The following is a 14,534-nucleotide window of genomic DNA, read 5'->3' as shown; positions in this document are numbered from 1 at the left end:
GCAAAAGTGGGTAAAGGAGCGTCTGGTTTAGTAGCGTGAAGCTCCCTGGTTGGTTTGTATGCAGCCTCTGTTCCTGTCAGTCACCGGTCCTCCTCCGGCCTAAATCTGGTGGCTGAATGCCAGTATCTGGGCAGGACCTCGCTGTCACACACACACACACACACACACACACACACACACACACACATAGAAGTCAAATGTAAACAGGAGAGAAATCTGTGACCGATATAAATGATGAATATATTTCGGAGTGCCCCCCCCCCCCACCCCACCCCTTCCTCCCAGCAGGAGGCTGCTGCCTGAAAGAATCCTCTGGTCTGAACCTGTTGGTGACACACACCAACAAACCCTAACGACCAGGAGAACCCGGAGACTCCCGCTAATGAGAGTGAGCTGGTAACCTGAGACCCCCCCCCCCCCCCCCCCCCCCCCAGCAGAGATGGGTGACTCTGCTGATTTCATTTGGGCAGAATCATCAAACACACGTTGAGTCAGCAACGGTCAGGCCGTGTTTGTTTACCAGTGGCTGGTGGGACACGGTTTCACGGTGAATGTTGCGTTATGGCTTAACAAAAGGCCGAGTGACAGATGTGTTGTTCCAGCTGCCTTTGAAGCAAATGCTGTCTCTGGATTCTCTCCTGGTTGGAGAGGGAGGACCAAAGGTGCAGATGAGCACAGGAGGCAGGCAGGTAAAGACTTAGGCTGTTTCTCAATGTCAAGGCGCCTGTCCTTGCGAGGCGATGTCTTGCAAGGGCAGGCGCCGTACTTACGAGGACACTGTCCTTCCTTGGTCAAAGAAAACGCTTAAATGGAACAGACCTGCATCACGTGACCGCAGCTTCCACGGCGGTCATGTAACATCATGTGACACGGGAGATAACATTATATTTTATACATGTAAGTTTCAATATAAATATATCCTTTTACTTTTTAAACTGCGCTTATGTTTGTTAAATTAAAAATAAAAGCAAGTTACTACCTGCTAGCCACTGGAGCTGCAACTACTAAGCAACTAACCAACCACAGATAACTGCTTTGGATCTAAAATAACATTTTTTAAATAGTTGACAGTTGACTTGCATTTAAACTTGAAATTTGCCTAGGTAGAACATGAACGCTGGAACACGTCTTGGCGGCTCCTGATGACGTATCTCCTAGGCAACCGGGGCGGGGCCAAGACATCAAGGCGAGGTTCCTTGGCATTGAGAAACACCCTTTGATGCCTCCTGGTTACTCTTACCTAGACAGGTACTAGATAATGTCTCTTCTTCCTACAGCATATGTTTGCACAGAGCAGCATCTACTTCACTAAACTGTGTAATTATTTGACGTGGAGATGTTCCTCAAACACCTTAACTAATGAACATCTGTGGAAACACCACAGCTCACTTCTCCATCCTTCAGCATCATGTCAGCAACTTGAGACTAACGTTTAACCAATGCATCCATAAAAAGACTTTTGTAATATTCTGCCTTATTAGTGTCAGACAACGAAGACAAAAATCATCCCAGACACTCAAAAAGCCTACATAACTGTAGGGTTGAAACAATCCAATCGTCCAGGAACAATCACATAACTCAGTTTGTACTATGTAATACGTTTTGTAATATGTGCATTAAAAAAAAGTCTCAGAGGTAATGTAGGGCCAAATACCACGACAGCTCCTCTGGCAAACGCTGGTAAGCCCAATGGGCTGTAGTCTCCAGCGGTTCCTTGGGGGGGGGGGGGGGGGGGGGGGGTGCAAAGTACAATGCAATCAGATTGATGAACTCGTATTTTTCAGCATGATAAATTGTAGGTGTGGCGCAAGAGGGTGTGAAGAGTGACATGCATGTGTCTCACGCTTACTGCATGAGTTAGCAGCCCCTGATCTACTACGGATATGGCTGCGTGGTTTTATGAGTGGGTGAGATCCACGAGACAGGTTTATGATTGGTCAGTAGGGGTGCTCCGATTGATCGGATTGATTGATGTGTGACTTTTTCCTCTCCTTAGTCCACTGCTGATTTCACTATAGTCACGTGTTTGCATAGGCTTGTTTACGTGAACTGTTCAGGAGAGCTAATGAGCTAAGTAATTAAGTAAACTTTATTTGTGTAGCACCTTTCCCTGGCATAAGCCACAAGGTGCTTGACAACATTGTAAAAGTTTAAACAAAAAATTTGTAAAATAAAAACTGTGAATAAAACAGTAAATAAAAACAATTAACAAAAATAAATAAAAACATAATTTAGGAAACATAACAGCCCTAATGTCTAGCTTTTGAGGTGCTTTCGGTCTACGCCTCTGTGTCAGGCAGCTCATATTTAAGTGATTTCTTGATTGAAACAGGTGTGGCAGTAATCAGGCTTGGGGTGGCTACAGAAACTTAACTCAGGTGTGAAACACCACAGTTGGGTTATTTTTTAACAAGGGGGGCAATTACTTTTTCACACAGGGCAATGTAGGTTTGGATTTAGTTCTCTCCCTAAATAATAAAAACCATCATTTCAAAACTGCATTTTGTGTTTACGTGTGTTATCTTTGACTAACGGTTAAATGAGTTTGATGATCAGAAACATTTTGTGTGACAAACATGCAAAAGATAAGAAATCAGGAAAGGGGCAAATAGTTTTTCACACCACTGTACACCCCCTTGTTTTATCTCAAGTTACACGTGGCGACCATTTTTAACAAGTGTACGCGCCACGCCGTTAAACAGCAAGTACATCCCAGACCTGACACCTTTTAATTTTTTGATGGTATGATGTCATTTCCTGTCATGTTTACAAATATTACTGCCCATTATACAGATTTGTTTACTTTATTAGTACTGAAAGACACAATTTCAATCAGTGTCCATTTTGGTTTCCATTAATTGTCGTTATTAAAGCAATTATATAGTTTTATAGATCGAAGCGTAAATGTGAATTTCTCATAAGTAGGTGTAAATGCTTTCTTTCCTCTACAACGGTAAACTATTGAGACTAGAGGGTGACACGGGAATGGATTTTCTTTGCTTTCCCAACCCACTCCCATCGTAAAAAAAATGGTCTAGTCCCAATCCCAATAACATTATTCCCACCCCCTCCCAGTCCCAGCAGGTGTTTTAAGGCATCACCTAGTGACTGTCGTCTACTGGACTCACTCTGTCAGTGTCTAGAACAAGTAAACGTCTGGATGCAGTCAAACTTCCTTCAGCTAAACAAAGACAAGACTGAAGTTATTGTCTTTGGCAACAAGAAGGATAGAATGGATGTTATTGGCCAGCTAGACTCCAGGGCAACAAAGACAAAGACCCAGGTTAGAAATCTTGGTGTTATTGACTCAGACCTGAGCTTCCCCGGAGATATTAAGGCTGAAACTAAATCAGCGTTTTATCACCTTCATCAAACATCAAGTGTCACAGAGACCAGACTTAGAGAAACTTATTCATGCTTTTATTTCTAGTCGGCTGGACTACTGCAATTGTCTCCTAACTGGTCTTACCAAAACAGCTGTGAAGCAACTGCAGCTTGTTCAGAATGCTGCTGCTAGAGTCTTAACAAGAACTAAGAGAACGGAGCACATCACTCCTGTTCTTACGTCCCTACACTGGTTACCAGTAAACTACAGAATAGACTTCAAAGTGCTCCTACTGGTTTATAAATCACTCAGTGACATGGGACCAGAACACGTGTCCGATCTTCCTGTATATATACACCCAACAGGGCTGTGACATCCCTTGGAAACCAACAGCTGGTAGAACCTCGGTTCAGAACCAAACATGGTGTCTTAAGTCTTAAAAGTGTACGCCGTGTATTGATAACAGCTTGTTTTTGCCACACAGCCACTCGGGCATGAGCACAAAGATGAAAAAAGATCCTCTTCTAATGACAAATCAGCTGCTAGTCAGTGAGCAGTCTGAAAAATGTTTGAGCCACATCTAACAAACAGGCAGAAAATATTTTTGAACCACAAAGGGCAAGCACCTTTTTATTTTGTTGTGACAATAAAATGCTTAAATAATAAGAAAAACAACCATCAATGTGATTAGAAAATAAACCAACAGAATTTATCATAAAATTATGAGATTTTATTAGACAATATAATGAAACACCAGAAACATCAGAATACATATGAAAACATTTCTACATGCTGTAATGGTTCATAAGGGTTATTGTGAGGCATGCAGTCTAATGTTACTGTTCCTTTAAGAGACGGTGCTGAAGCTGAAAGTCGGAGATGCGGGTTTGTCTCAGCTGTTTGTTACGCTACTCTAACAAACCGCCGTTATGGGCAAAAGGTCATTCTGTCTGGTGCTTTAGTTCAGCGCAAACATCACAATAAGAAGAAACGACCTCGCGTTTGTAATGCAGCTGCGGTTAACGACGCACCGATCTATTAAGATGCTCGGAAGAAACGCTCCTCAGCCAGCTGCTCCAGAGACCAGAGATCTGTGATGGATTATTGAAAATAAAGTCCGTGTCACCGAATTTGAGCAGATTATCAACCAACCGCCTCCATGTGTGGCTTTCAGGAAGATTCTTTCCTTTTGGCAAGCTAAGAACAGAGGCATCGGCCACGTCGAGGATTTGAACATGTCCTGCGTGTTTTCACAACCACTGTAGTCAGAAAGGCCGGACAGAACTAAACGTGAATTAAAACGACACAAGAGTTTCACGTTGAACAAAAACCTAAATGTGTTTTTCTTCCCACTCCTGTTGATTATTTTTCCTGTTTTGTCCCAGTAACGTGATCTTATTTCCCATTTCACGGGAATCCCGCAGGAATCACATGACCAACTGGGACCCCAAAGAATTATCAGCCAGCTGAGACAACAACGGTGCATGGCTAGACCAACCTGGAGAGTGGAGACACACATCTGCATAATTGTGTTTCCTGCTATTTCAGCTGTTAACTTTATACTTCCCAGAAGAAGCTACTATGTTGTCCCGCTGAGCTGTGGTAGCCTCATGGAGGGGGCCATCAGTCTCCCTCTCCTGATATTAACATTTTACCCTCTTCAACATAGAATGTGCTACTACTACTTTGTGCGCATGCACGTGTATTAATGTGACCCTTGACCTCTAGATCACACCTGTTCTCCTGCTGAAAGTCCTGGATCAGAAAGAGGGGCCTGGGTCAGAGGCCATGGTGTCACATGACACATCCATCACTAATCTGTAACAGAGCCCATCCGAATACATGACCGCAGTCGTGAAACCCCTCCATTGTCTCTGGTCTTCACCTCGACTTTATTTTATCTTCTAAAGATCTCCGCTGGTGCAAATGAAACATAAATCCTTACTCGTGTGTTTATCTGAGGTTTGTGATGCGACAGAACCGGACCCAGTCAGGGCGAAACCAATAAAACACACTAAATGTCATTTGATGAGTTGCTAAAACCATATGTTTTACCTGTTCAACTTGTTTTATGGGACGTCAAAGTAAAAGATTCAAAAACTTGAATGAATTAATCAGTTCCTCAAAGAGACGATAACCGAGACTGGGATGGAGGCGCTTGTGGGTGGGGTGGAGACACGAAAGGTGTTTGGTGTTGGAGCAGCTCCACGTGATCTGAGGTAGAGACAGAGAGGTCTGTGGTGCATCTGCTTTAGTTATGCAGTACGTCTATACACACTCAGTATACAGAAATTAATACACACCTCTTCACAAATGATGCATGAATAAGAACTGGAAGACTTTACGTAACATCCTGTAGATCTTCCACATACAGGAGAAACCCCGAGCTCTGGTCTCCCTGACAGTAACTCATCTGTGACATCCACCACACAAGCACTGGTTCAGACCTGGGATCAGATCTCAGTGAAGAACAGCGACAACCAGCTAAACAGAAAGTTTAATTCACTTCTGCTAATGTCTGACCGACATTATCAGACAGTCCAACGCCCAAGCAGGACTGTTGACCACAGAGACCAAAATGACACCAAACAGAGTCTTCCTGCTGCTCGCTACAAGAATGAGTGGTATGTTCCCGTTGGAGAGCTGTAGGGAAGGGATCCAGCAAATATTTGTCCCACACAGATCCTGGGATGTGTCTGCAGGACATGGAGGGATCTTGGAGCGCCCATGTTGGTGACTTCTTTAGTTACAACATGAGGATAGAAGGGGAAGGGCCGGGGCTCTGGTGAGTTTACTTACACTCACTTGAACTTGTGTCTCAGACTAATGGAACGTGCCCTCAGCTCACAGCTCTGATCATCAGTAACAGATTCAGTGGTTCTGGTGGTCTCTGATTATAAACGTGACAGCTTCTGTCCACTGACTTCTTCAGTTTAGTTTTACTATTTTATACTCCTTCTGTCCCTGACACGAGCCAAACATCGCAATAACCTCACTGATTATTCAGTGTGGCACAAAACGATAATAATGGTATCTTACTCTGATGCACTAACCCCTTCCCTCCACCACACGTGAAAACAGCCGCAAAACCTACTTCACAGCAATTAGCGGCCATTATGGTTGATGACTTCCTGTCCACCAGCAGCTAAGTGTAGCGTGAATGGACGCTGTCCTCACGTTTCAAGTAGGGATGTCCCAATCAGGGTTTTTTGCCCTCAAGTCCGAGTAATTTGAGTTTGAGTGTCTACCAATCCCAAACCCTGATCCAATACTTCTGTAATATGATGAAACAGATCCAGAATGATCCTTATTTTTTACTTAACTTACTTTACATCATTTTACGACCTCGTTAACAAACAGAGCACTTCTTTGAGGTAGCTTCTGTGTTCTACTTTGCCAGCTTTTAACCAATAACATCTCTGCAACAAAGTGATGTCATTCCGCACACGTTGCTTTTTCTGTGTGGAGTAAAGAGATCTAACTCTGTGCCACTGCATAACTATAGATATGATAAAGAGCAAATTGCAGGTTACATTTTTTTCTTGTTTGCTTGTTCAGCTTTGGACTGTGATTGGTTCTTTTCTGGTCTAGTCCCGCCTGTTCCATTTGCTAATTGGTTCTTTTTTTCTAGTCTCCCATTTTTTCCATTTTCTGACGGGATTTTCATTTCTGTCAGTTTTTGTATCGTTTTTATTCATCAATGAAAATGTCAATCAATGCTTGTCATAATTTGGTCTTTATTGGCGTGTATTCTTTTGTTTCGTTGTAGTCCACATACCGAAAAAATTAGCAAAAATGTTTAGTCAATGAACAAAAGTTTATTTTTTTACATGGTGAAACTGGAAATTTTCAAAATAAAAGTCACATGCAGAAAAACGTACTTCCCTTCGTGTGAAACCACCATAGCTGATGCAAACATAACAGAAAACAAACCACGGACCTCTTTGGATACACGCAGGCATCTTTCGCCTTGCCGGTTAATGTGTGGCTTTCTGAGATCACGCGTGGTGTTGTAATTCTCTAATGATATTGTAATTTGCAGGACCAGTGGCATGAAAAGCTTTCCCTGTCGTTTCGTGTCTGAAACGTTCCCAGTCAGAGGTTTGTGGGTAAAACGCCGCTATGGCGTTACACTTTCACGTCCGGTGGAAAGAAGGGGTAATTGTATACAAACTGCTGGATATTAGGACAACAAACAAACAAAGGCCGATTCATGCTTCTCCATCAGCTCCGCAAGGGACAGACACACACGGATTGACGGAAGCGTTTTGCTCTCATACTTCTCCGTCTCCTGGAGTGTTGCAAAGCAATTCCCCGGCAAGACAACAGAGGGCGTAGCGCTATTCTCTGGTATCCTGTCATGTATCGGTCCAAGATAGTGTGTTTATATCGTGTTTTTTGTATATAAGAGACTTTTTAACATGGACATATTTGTCTCTCATCCTCCTCCACCTCTTCATGCGCTCACCACATCTAAACCCACGTTTCCTGTCATTTCCGTCCACAAATGAAACACTTGCTGCGCATCTTTTCACTCCTCCAGTCACAGGGGAATTAAACGTTCATATTTTAGAGTTTTTTCACGAGGTATTCTTCAAGCTTCTCCGTGTCTGCCGCTAGTTATCCTCGGCTCTGTTTACAATGGCGGCGGTGTAGACGACAACGGTGCCCTGACCAATCACAAGCTTGCATTCTCCATCTCGTTTGACGGATGTTTAAAAAAGTGGGCTTGACTCCGTACGTACTTGCGTACCTGCCGGGGCCCTATGCATGGGCGGATAATGGCGTTGCGTGTCTCCGCGCTAACGCAGACGGAGAAGCATAAATCAGGCTTTAATGCAACAGCGTTGTGCCACTACAGGGGCGCTGTATCAGCAGCGGTGCACTGAAAAGCGCTCAAACCGCTACAGAAAGAGAAGATCAAAAACAGCTTTTCTCGCTAGTTGGTACATCTCTATGGTTGGTGCTACTGACGTCCTGATTTTCCCCCAGGCTCTTCCATATCAGAGCAGGGCTGTACAGTGCGACGAAAAAAATTGTCTGTGCGTGTATGTTTATTTTTAAACGTAGCACTGGCGCAACACCTTTGAATTACTATTTTCCCCAGAACTTTATTGAACAAAAGTAAGTCACGTGTTAGAAAAATGCTTTTTACTGGTGCACAGTGTGGTCATCTGGATGCAGTGGAGGAAAATAATGGAACCAGCAAAGGCACAAAGGCAGAACCGGTCCAAAGTTTGGGATCAAAAGTGCAGCTACACGCAGATTGGCTAATGCTAAAGCTAAAGGGTAACAGTCTCACGATCAAGTGGCGCACAGAAAAATGTATGACGATGGTAAATCTAAGAAAGACTAAAATCTACAAGTAGATGAAAAGTCCCCACCATCCTGTTTGTTCTGCATCCTGCAGTGCTACGGATCAGAACCGCTGCAGATACCAGTCACATTACTGCTCCACACACAGGAGCAGGAAGTACAGCAAGCCGTTGTAGTACATAATTCACAAACGCTTCTATCTTTGAACGTCATTTAAACTGGATTATGGCCAACCCGTACATAATAGACATGCCACCATTACATTGTTAGCAGCAGAAATTACATGTTATTACCATTTCCAATACAAATGCATGTTAATGACATGCATTATATTTTACTGGATATATTTATGTGTTATTTTGACTAAGATGAGTGTTATTAATACAAACCTAAAATGTTACTGAAATGCAGGTCAAATATATAAAATTATTTTAACTATAAATATCAGGTGGTGAAAGGGAACTAAACACCAATCTGATGCATATTATTGAGCCTTTCATAATAAGAGTCTGTTATTTCAGCCTGATAATTTTGTTGTTTTATTTCATATTTTTAGCAGCAAACCAGTTTTGTTTCACTTGAAACGTTGTCAAATGGAATATTATATTAATCAACAGAAGCTTAGATTAGAACACTTAACGAAAAAATATTTAGCCTTTAAAAAAGTGAGGCAGTTAAATGCACAGAGCACGCATGTTCTGGCGCATGGTCAGCGTGGTACCACCTCTGCCTCAGTTTGAGCCAGGAAAAACCCTGGTTTCCATCGATTATCTATTTCCTGCACAAGTTTCATCTTCTCCTTTGTTGGACTATCGTTACCTGTGACAACAAGATGACATGTTTTTAAATTCTCAATTATTGGGAAGGCCGCTATCAGGGATGTGTTAGTCTCCTCTGACAACAGCTGGGCCAGTGTAATAAAGGGCTTATATGGAAGAGCCTGGGGGAAAATCAGGACGTCAGTAGCACCAACCATAGATATGTACCAACTAGCGAGAAAAGCTGTTTTTGATCTTCTTTGTCTGCAGCGGTTTTAGCGTTTTTCATTGTACCGCTGCTGATACAGCGTCCCTCTAGTGGTGCAACGCTGCCACTGCAGTTAAAATAACGTCCATATAGCTGGGGCCAGAGTGAAATCTGGCTGGGGCGGCACAAAAATAGCTGGAGGCGGCCGCCACGCTAATTTGAATGCAGGAAAAACCCTGTATTCATTTTCCAGTCTGTGTCGATAAAATGGTTAGGAAACGAAAAAATCTTATTGGTTTTCCTAAAACACAAGAAAACGACCTACCCAAAAAGGCTGATGGGGGAGATCTGCGGTGGCTGAGGAAAGACGGCATGCTTTGTGAAGTGGATGGACACACGGGAGGTCACCATGTGCTCCACAGTGCATGCAGCCTTCAGTGGACAGTCTGTCAAGCACGGGGTGAAAACAGCTGGTGTGTGGCAGACCAAAAACATTCTGGTTCCTGATGCTGTTGTTGATTACAACAAGAACATGGGTGGGGTGGATTTGTTTGGCTACTACAGTGACACTCATAAATCCACCAAATGGTATAATATCCTCAGACATCCTGGTGAACTTCTATCGCTGCACCATCGAGAGCATCCTGACCAACTGTATAACAGTCTGGTATGGGAACTGCTCCGCCTCGGACCGGAAGGCGTTGCAGAGGGTCGGGAAAACTGCCCAGCGCATCGCCGGAGCACCACTTCCTGCCATAAAGGACATCTACAGGAAGCGGTGTCTGAAAAGGGCAGGGAAAATCATCAAAGACCACAGTCACCCATCACATGCACTGATCACCCTGCTGCCCTCTGGGAGGCGCTACAGGAGCCTCCGGACTAAGACCACCAGGTACCAGAACAATTTCTTACCAACAGCTGTCAGACTCCTGAACTCTGCCTCCTGACATTTGACCCACGTTAAACTCATGGACTGCTTGTATTAACTACAGCCTGTACATACTTATAGTCATAGAATATTCATAACATACTTCATACTGTGTACATTATAACATGCGTAATAGATCCATTTCTGTAACATACTTACACATCTATATTATTGCTAATATATATTGTAATACATCTATATCACGGCTAAAGCACTTCTGGATGGATGCAAACTGCATTTCGTTGCCCTGTACCTGTACATGTGCAATGCCAATAAAGTTGAATTCTGTTCTATAAGATTCATTAATTTGACTGTAAATAATTGATATTAACTATTTAGTTCTCAGTGGGTCGAGTGTAAAATTGTGTGTGGTGGATGCACTGAGTTGTGATCAGGTTTGGCCTCAGATAAGTGTTTCACTTCAGCCAAAACATTTTCAGACGTTGCTTTAAGTTTCCTTATCATTCAAATCCTAACCAAGAAGTTTTAAAACAACAAAATATTTCATTCAAGGTCAAAAATCCAATACAAGCTTCTATTTCAGGATCATATATTTTAAGTCCTACTCCAGAGCAGTCAGTGCCTCCCCAGTCATGGACCTCACCACACGTCACTGGTTCTGTCCTTAGGAATCACGGCAGTCGTACAAAATACTGGGACGTCCCGATAAACCTTTTCACTTCCAATACCGTACCGATATTGCAGCCTTCAATACTGACCGATACCAAGATCAATCTGATAAGGTATCGGCACAAATCATCCATACTTCTACCTGTTTTGTTGTGTGGAACGTACAAAAGGTTTGATCGAGTGACATCACTCAAACAGAGATCCAGCAACAGCAGCTATGAAAAAAGCAACCATGTTATTAACCATTGGTTGCAGACATGTGAACCTTAAACATGACAATGACACGCAGCGGTTCTGTTCCACCACGGGAGACCTGTGCATGACAAGTGTAGCACTGAGCCAAACTGTCTTTTTAGACTTTAACAGGAAATACACTTTTGATGCAGTCCGATATAATCTGATACAGTACTTGTGGGACGTTATTTCCGATATCGATAGTGGAACGGGACTTCCCTACAAAATACTGGAGGTAGTACTTTACGTTGTGGCACTGTTGCTTCAGCTAACTCAGGTAAAACCGCAGATTTTGTGGTCAAACTTATATCAGCCATGATTCCATATAGTTCTACGGAACATGTTCATTGAGATATAGATTACAGTTGTACTTTTAAAGAGGGTGTACTCATTTACACTGAACACCGTGACTTGACCTGAAGCTTTAGCAGCATTCAGGTTGTCACGATTCAGTGTTGGTAGGACCCAAAATGCAGTACCCAGGATGAAACAAGGCAGAAGTTGGTTCAAAGTAAAAATCCTTTTATTTGCAGGATAAAGGAAACAGAAATAAATCTAAGGCAGCGTGCCAAAATCCAAAAAGTCCTGGAGCACAGGCAAGGACGTAATTTTCACTTTAGAAGTGTGTGTGTGTGTGGGGGGGGGGGGGGGTATCTTTACAATATGTTCTAAGGGGAAACAGGCTTCAACACAAACGGTTGCTTTCTGCTTGGTCCTAGAGCTCAACCAGTGTCAATTTAATATAGCGTAATATTGTTTTTGGATGGTAAAAAGTGCAGGGGTCAAAACTTGACTTTGGAAAAAGTGGGGGGGACATGTCCCCCCTGTCCCCCCCCAAAATTACGTCCATGAGCACAGGACACCCAAAGCTCTCTTAGAGAACCAAAAACCTAGAGACCAAAAGCTCAACCAAGAGCACGAAGACCTGGAGACTATAACCTCACACTGAGCACGGGCAAATGCTGACAACATACAAACAATGGACCGACACCAAACAGAGACAAGACAGGGCTTAAATACACAGGGAGAACAATTAAGGAAACAGGAAACAGGTGTGTGTGGAGTGAGGGCTGGAGGGAAGGCAGGTGACACCAATTATCTAAATGGGGGAAACAGAACCAATGGAGGGCAGATAACCTCAAACCCAAAACTAAACCTAAAACTGAGGGAAGGACTCACACAAACACATACACACAAACACTGAGCACAGGAATGGCACAGGACCTGGGAGGAATTGACTTTAAAGCCTACAACATAAGACACCTAACTGACACATGACAAGGACAAGGACACATGAGGGCACCAAGAGACACAAAAGGGAATCCGGAGGGGATGGAGAAAAGCCAGGAGGCACATGAAGGAAGGGGCAGACGCAGACCATGACACAGGTGTTTTTAGGGTTCGGGTTCGAGCCTTAATGGTTTAGGCGAGGCAGCTGTACACAGAGGTAATTCCATGTGCTTTCCAGCAGCAACAATAACAAGAACATTAAAGCGGTGTGACAGAAAATGTCATTAAAGAACACGTTAAAGTGAAAGGGTGAGCAGTTACACTGCAGAACATTTAGAACAGCAAAGATAGAACCATGCAGATGGGTTCCACCGCGAAAAGACAGACACAGCTGGAGCGAAATCATCTTCCACAAACTGGCAACACAAGTTCTTCTGGTGCGCGCTGACCCGGGACAACACGCCGCTTTTATTTACGACTGCTGTTGTGTTGTTCTTGTCCACTTAGGAATAACTGTTGTTGTCACAGCTGCTGCTGAGCTCTACCACCATGCAGGACCTTCTGCCTGGTGTGCCCCTCCCTAGGAGAGCCCCTGGTCAGGCCTGAACCCCTCTGCGGTGCTCGGGCCCCCCCGGGGGCCCCGTCCCACACAGGCTCCTCTCTGATCAGCTGCTCTGGCTAAACTTCTCATCTGAACCGTTCCTGGGTCTTTAGACCGTGTTCTAGAGCAGCAGATGGAGCTGCTGAAGTTCCACTGTCCTCACACACCGCAGAACCAACACTCTCATCATGTGTGTGACACACACACCTCTATGATCTATCAGACACACTCCGCCGCTGCGCAGACCAGACCAGAACCAGCAGAACCCACCGTGACTTGTGGCGGAGACTCTCTCCTCAGAGGAACGGAAGGAAGCTCTGAACAACTTTTCGGAGCTTCTCCGCGCGGCTCCTCTCGGCTTCTCGAACAATTCCAGATCCCGGATTTTTACAACCGTCGTCGTGGAGCGGAGAACCGAAGCCGAACTCCGGGAGAGCCAGAGGTGTTCCGAACCGAACCGTCTCCCCTCTGCGTGGCTGGCGCGGCGCGGGAGCGAGCTCCACGGCATAACAGGGCGGCCAGGAAGGCTCGTGAACGCGCGTCACCTAAAAGACGTTAAACTGACTCGGATGAGATTTCGAGACTTACAAGCGCTCACCTTTAACCGTTACCTGGACAAATGTACAAGTCAGCACACAAAGTGCTCCCGGTTCATGTGTAGTTACACCACACTGGGAGGCCTTCTATGTAAAAATACTGGATTACACCAACCTGCTGGAATGGCCTCAGTTGAATGAAATAGCTTTTCCCAGACTCCACACGCTTCCAGGACCGTGCGATTATTATTTCCTCTAACGGATCTTGCAGGTGCTTCTAATTCTAACAAGGGCTTGAGGTTTGCTGGTGTTTGAAAGAGTTTGCATCTTCAGTGTTTGAACCCCTAACTGAAACCAGCACTATGACGTGTAGGCTTAAAGGCCAGGTTAACAGAGAAACCAGTTTTATTTGTGAAAATGATCACTCACTCTTGAGTGTTTCATGCAGGCTGAACATGAAAATAGTCTCCTACACCTATCTCCTGCTTAAGCTTCTGATGGAAAACAGACGGTGAAACTCGAGGATTAGACAAGCTTGACAGATCTACGTCACACTGTCACTAACATTCATGGACTCACCCATCTGGACTCACGACGGGGAAGGCTGTTGGTGGCTTAGCGTCCAGGAAACAGCAGAGAACGTCTGGGCTAGTAGAAGCTACCTGTTAGCATTAGCTCCACCACACAGTAGAACCCCTCCAGTGTTATTTGTGGAGATAAAACATCAACGTTGTAGAGCAAACAAAGTCAGTGGTGGAGTCACGTTGT

The 14,534-nt window shown here is 44.1% G+C and overlaps 1 protein-coding gene across 3 annotated transcripts in view; it reads right to left on the bottom strand.

Moving 5' to 3' along the window:
* Window positions 1–13,922, bottom strand: part of peak1 (pseudopodium-enriched atypical kinase 1) — a 103,333-nt gene extending 89,411 nt beyond the window's left edge. For 2 of the 3 annotated variants that reach the window (XM_015952171.3, XM_054743103.2), the window contains exon 1: window positions 13,501–13,920. The gene's annotated coding sequence lies outside the window, so the exon portion shown is untranslated. Of the gene's footprint in view, window positions 1–13,500 lie in introns of all 3 variants that reach the window. The other variant, XM_054743105.2, reaches the window with a different exon arrangement.
* Between the last annotated feature and the right edge of the window lie 612 nt (window positions 13,923–14,534).

Source organism: Nothobranchius furzeri, chromosome 14 (assembly GCF_043380555.1).
Source record: "Nothobranchius furzeri strain GRZ-AD chromosome 14, NfurGRZ-RIMD1, whole genome shotgun sequence".
In the NCBI taxonomy this organism is placed as follows: domain Eukaryota; kingdom Metazoa; phylum Chordata; class Actinopteri; order Cyprinodontiformes; family Nothobranchiidae; genus Nothobranchius; species Nothobranchius furzeri.
The sequence above is the reverse complement of the archived record's forward strand: the minus strand, read 5'-3'. Positions and strand labels throughout refer to the sequence as shown.